Source organism: Zootoca vivipara, chromosome 15 (assembly GCF_963506605.1).
Source record: "Zootoca vivipara chromosome 15, rZooViv1.1, whole genome shotgun sequence".
NCBI lineage: Eukaryota > Metazoa > Chordata > Lepidosauria > Squamata > Lacertidae > Zootoca > Zootoca vivipara.
The window spans coordinates 7372592-7378606 of record NC_083290.1 but is presented as its reverse complement, the minus strand read 5'-3'; the positions used below and the strand labels follow the sequence as shown (position 1 = coordinate 7378606).

The 6015-nt window shown below is 46.3% G+C and overlaps 1 long non-coding RNA gene across 1 annotated transcript in view; it reads left to right on the top strand.

Annotated features, from left to right (window-relative positions):
• Positions 1-6015, top strand: part of LOC132593242 (uncharacterized) — a 329416-nt gene that overhangs the window by 220718 nt on the left and 102683 nt on the right. The gene's annotated exons all lie outside the window — the stretch shown is intronic.

The window sequence follows — 6015 nt, the reverse complement described above, 5'->3', positions numbered from 1 at the left end:
TTCAAAAATATTTACCTCTGTCTTGGTGAAACGTTTATAAATTTTTATTGCAAAACATATTGGAACAAGCTGGCTTATTCCCTTGGCAGAGGATAACAAACCTTATTTGGAAACTTCTAAATGTTATACATCCCAGCAAAGCGGCTCACAGTCCTCTGATTATTCTGCCTTTGGGAATTTTAAAGGTGTTAGACTGTGCAGAGCTTACTTATTTAATTGCTGTTATTAAAACGCATGGACTTGGCCCTAAATTTATAATTTACCTTGGCTTGACAGAACTTGGCCTTTTTTGTGGTGACACCCAGGGGTATGCTTCTCTTTGTAGACATGTTTAGCTAGCTCTTTGCCGGTCAAGCCCTGCTTCTTCAAGGAAGCTGCTTTGTGCTGGTGGATTGCAGTTGACACTTCCTTTCTGCTGTTGGTCTGTTACAGCCTTCACCAACCTCTAGCCCTAGATGTTTTGGACTGCAGCTGAAATCGGTCACAGTCACCATGGCCAATGGCTTTGTCGGATCCTGCCCTGAGATATATTGGCCAGAGATAGAATAAAATATTGGAAGATTGAGGCAGGAAGCCCAACAGTGCATACCATGAATGCACTGCAGATTCTTCCCTACCTGGCTGCCTCTGTGCTGCCACCAGAAGAAGGTAAGAGTAGAAAAGGCAGTTATGGTGCAAGGCAGAGGAGGTCAGCAAAGAGCAGTTTAGGATAAATGCCCAGACTAGTGGAGGAATTCCAAAGCCCCTTTCTGGGTACTGAGCTGTTATGAACTGCATCTTGCACTGTTTCTCGAACTTCGTTCTAATGATGTCCTAAGGACTAGCAACTTGGATTCACACCATACATTCAATGCACTTTTATACCACTTGAACAGTTGTGGAGAGTCCTGGGAACTCTAGTTTATTAAGGATGCTGGGAATTCCAGCTCTGAGGTTAGCACCCTGATACAACTGTTCTCATGATTCTTTTTTTTTGGAGGGGGGAGGGGGGAGCCGTAAAGTGGTGTAAGATCACTTTAAATGTGTGGTTGTGGCTTTGCTTGGGATTTCAAATGCAAACCTGAGAGCAGAGTTCTCAAAGCAGTGTCACAGATGACTGATTCCTAACTCTTCTTTTCTTTTGGCAGCCTCACATTTGTAGGGAATGGGCTTTAATAGCCTTTTTAAAAGGTGGAGGTGTTTTTTCCTCCTTGCCCTGAACCAGCTTTTATTGCGCTGCTCGCCTTGTTGTTCTGTTTGCAAGACAGCCCTTTTTATAGACTTCCCTGTGAATTGTTTCAAGGTGAGGCCACTTAGCTTATCAGCTGGAGGAATGATTTATTATCACCTAGGGAGTAAGGGACACGGGTGGCGCTGTGGTCTAAACCACAGAGCCTAGGGCTTGCCAATCAGAAGGTCGGCAGTTCAAATCCCCGGGATGAGGTGAGATCCTGTTCTTCGGTCCCAGCTCCTGCCCACATAGCAGTTCGAAAGCACGTCAAAGTGCAAGTAGATAAATAGGTACCACTCTGGCGGGAAGGTAAATGGCGTTTCCATGCGCTGCTCTGATTCACCAGAAGCGGCTTAGTCATGCTGGCCACATGACCCAGAAGCTATCTGTGGACAAACGCTGGCTCCCTTCACCTATAGAGCGAGATGAGCGCTGCAACCCCAGAGTCATCCACAACTGGACCTAATGGTCAGGGGTACCTTTACCTTTAAGAAGTAACAGGGCACATCAGAGCAACATATGGCTTCTTTGAAAGCAAAGGGTAGAGGCTTTTAAACCGCTCTAGTTTTTGCTGTGTGGGTAGAACTGCAGCTAACATACCAAAGTTCAGCAATGATGGGAGTTATATTCAATATTGGAGAGCCACAGGCTCCCCATCTCTCCTGTGCACCTTATTCTGTGATTCAAATTATTGTGTTTCTTGGTTCTTGGCATTCTGCCGGGATTTGCTGGGGTGACACTGTTGGCCTTGTGAATCCCATACCTACAAGGAATTACAACTTGGTGAATTAATCTTTCCTAGTGAAAACAAGCCCACTGTGACTTAACTAGGAACATGTTTCCATCCTGTGTCAGTGTCCATAGCAAGCTTCTTCTACTGTGTTGAGATCACAGGTCCACTTAGCTCAGCATTGCCCACACTGACTGGCAGCAGCTCTTGAGGGCTTCAGATGGGAGCATTCCCAGCTCTACCTGGAGATGCGGGGGATTGAACTGGGGACCTTTGGCCATGCAAAGCAGATGCTCTACCCACTGAGCTATGACTCATCCCCAACAGCCCTGTTCTGCATTGGCTTCCAAACAGTATTCTGGGGGAAACCCTAGGATTTCTTGAAAGCTAATAGGGAGTTCCTCTAAATGCTTTCTGATTTTAAACCCCAAATGGTTTGGAAACGAATGATGTGAAAGTCAACCTGCTTTTCTATATGAGTCTGCCAAGGCCTTGACATCAGCCTCAGAAGTCCTCCTTGCAGGCCCTTCTTTTAAGATCAGTCAGATTGGCAGGCCCAATACCTGTGGAACATGCTCCCAAGAGACATCCACATTGGCCTTTAAATGTTTCTCATGCTCAATTTATTTCAATCTGCTTTTAACTGGGATGCTGGGCAGAATTGTGTGTGTGTGTGTGTGTGTGTGTGTGTGTTGTTAAAGTGTTTTACTGCTGTGGATTATTAAATTGTTCCTTAATTATTTAAGCCAGGTCTTTATACCAGTGTGCTGGACTGCCAGAGGTTTTCAGCTGCTGTTTTAAATGAGTGTATTTTTAAAAAAATGTTCAGCAAAATAAATAAGAGCCCTCGTGGGTCAGATCTGAAGCTCCTTCCAGTCTTCATAGTGCCCATTCAAATGCCCTTGCAAGTCTCATATTTTTGTGGTGCCACCGCTGGTGTGAACCGAGAGTGCCCTTTGGAAGATGATACAGATTTTTTTGGCTTGGATGTTGAGGCTCTCCTGCAAAAGCTTTGAAGGCAAAGGTTGAAAATGGCATGAGACTGGAGCGGAGATTCTCCTCGCTTGTCCTGCTCCTGAAAAGGGCATCTCCACCTTCTCTCTCCCCCCCCCCCTCCTAAGCCTCGAGCAATCAGAAGTCCAAAGCTCAAGTTGCAGCTTTGAGTTAGTTATACAACCCAGTTTTATAGCTTCATGACCTATGGAGGTCAAACATGCCATTTTCCTGTTCGAAAAGGAACAAGATAGTTCCTTTCTTGACTTTGCCCCAGCGAGGACTCTGCAAACCCCACAGGGGTTAAGGCGACTGTTTCCAAAAGTTTGATAAACACTGAACTCCATTCCCAGCTTGCCATTTTAAAAATTGTGTGCTTTCTTAACCTATATTTATGGGGAGAGGGTCTCTGGCATGCAGAAAGCCCCAGCTTTGCATGCAGAAGGCACCCCCCTGGCCTAGATGGACAAATAGCCTGACTAAGTTTAACTGTTATACTTTCCCATATCCTCCATCACGTCACAGGTTGCAATAGGAGCCAGTTTGTAATCTCCCTATTTTAATACCATGGATCATCTTACATATCCCAGTGGATTAGAGCAGCCACCCCCAAACTCAGCCCTCCATATGTTTTGGGACAACAATTCCCATCATCCCTGACCACTGGTCCTGTTAGCTAGGGACGATGGGAGTTGTAGTCCCAAAACATCTGGAGGGCCGAGTATGAGGGTGCCTGGATTAGAGCAGGCATCCCCAAACTTCGGCCCTCCAGATGATTGGGACTACAGTTCCCATCTTCCCTGACCACTGGTCCTGCTAGCTAGGAATCATGGGAGTTGTACACCAAAACATCTGGAGGGCTGCAGTTTGGGGGTGCCTGGGTTAGAATCTTCACTCCTATTGCCAGCTGCATAAGATCACAATGGGATACAATCATAAATAATGATCTGTGGTGCAAATACCAACCTCTCGCCTGTTGGGGTATATTCCAGACACTTTCCCTGAAACGTCTTTTGTAAATTCATTTAATGAATGTCTGGCCCTTTGACTGATGGAGATAAAAGGAAAAGTCATCAGCCTGTATTCTGCATGCTGGTTGGTGGGCAACGATACTTCTCTCATACCCCGCTTCAGATCTTATAAAAACAAACAAAAATCAAAACCCTCTCTTCAGCTTTCAGCTCTTCCACTGTCCTCTAGTTTGACCTTGTGGGCTGTGCCCCAAACTTTGGTCAGCCAGCCCTCCCAAGACTGGCCTTTATTGAGCAGTGGTTCTGATTTGTTTAAGGGGCAGTTTCCCAACCATGAGCATTCGTCCTAATTAGTTTCATCTATCCCACACTTCATTGTATTTTACCATTGCTTTCCTAACTGCAAAATGCCTGCTTCTGTTTTAAAGTGGGTGGTTATGCTGTACTTGGACGACGGAGCACTTTAACCCACTTTATTTGTGCAAACCAAAAAATCTGATATGCGCTTGAATCCCTCCTATAGAACAGCAACAGCATTCAGAATTGTAGACCAAGTTACAATTGTAGACCACACTATGGAACTTCCTGCCGCAGGAGGCAGTGACTGCCAACAACTTGGGTGGCTTTAAAAGGGAACTGGACAAATGAATGGAGAAGGCTGTTAACAGCTATGAGCCACATTGGCCATCTATGTTCTCCCTCCACTGCCAGAGGCAGTATTCCTCTGGATGCCAGTTGCTGGGAATCGTATGTGGGGAGATTACTCTTGTGCTCATGTCCTGCTTGTGGGTTTTTCACAGGCATCTGCTCATCCACTGTGAGAACAGGATGCTGGAATAGATGGGCCATTGGCCTGATCCAACAGGACACTTCTTACATTCTTACGTTCTTGCATTAAATTCCAGAGAGCTGGCGTGGGGTGGGGAGCTGGACGTCCCACCTTGCGCAGCCTGGCGCAGGTCAATCCAAGCAAACCTTGTTTATCTCTGGTGTACCAAGCTGTCCTGAGAGAGGCCCAAAGGAGTCACCTGCTGGAATTTAGATTAGGATGACATTTTGGGTCTCCCAAATTGCTGTCTGTCGCGTCCCGGGTGGCGCTGAAATGACCCCAGTGTAACTATGGGAGAAGATAGCCATAAAATGGATAAGAGCGAGGCCAGGCTGAAATCCATTCATTCCCCATCCATTCCTTCTCTTCTTCTAACACCCCACCCACAATGATAAAGACACATCCAGGAAATCCTGCGAGCGACCCTTTGACAGATTAAAAAACCCCACAATTTAAAGGGTTGTGGGTGTGTTTTTGTCCCCCCCCCCAAATTTGCAGAGCTTCAAACAAACACATGAGTTAATCTTAGGTCAAGCAAACTCTGGTGCACAGCTCAATTATTTTGTTTTTATTGGGGTTTGTTTTTTTTGCATGGCAGGTTCCTCACTGACCACAGAGATTTTTTTCGGCGGGGTCCAAAGTCTAAACTGCATGGGGCTCAGCTGGGAATCTGCTGAGCTCAGCTGGTGGAAAGTTCTCTGTTCTTTCATCCTTGACTGCCTTGAATTGCTTGAATTGTCTTCCACCTTGCTTGAGGGTGGGAGCCGAGGGTTCATCTTGTGAGGAGCTGGCTATTTTAAATGGAGGGCTTCCTCTGTCAGGGAAGAGAGGGTTAGAGAAAGGTTCATAAGTCAGGGGGCACGGGATCTGCTTTGTATGCAGGAGGTCCCCAGGTTCAAACCGCAGCAGGTCTAGGTGAGGCTGGGAAAAGATCTTCAACCTGCCAATGAGTAGAAGACCTGACAATGAAGGTATTACAGGAACTTACCCATCAACTTTTGATGTGGCCCTAGTAGGTCTGAGACTGTCCCCTGTCTGAGCCTCTGGAGATCTGCTGCTAGTCAGTGTAGACAACACTAAAGTAGGTGGAGCAATGGGCTAACTCAGTATAAGTCAGCTTCAGAGTCATGAGAACTGGGATCTACTTTTAGGTGAAGGACTGTAGTTCAGTGGTAGGGCATGCAGGAGGTCTCAGGTTCAATCCCTGGCACCTCCAGGCAGGGCTGGGGAAATGTTACAAGCCTGGAAACTCACTGCAAGTCAGTGTTGAGACTATTGAGCT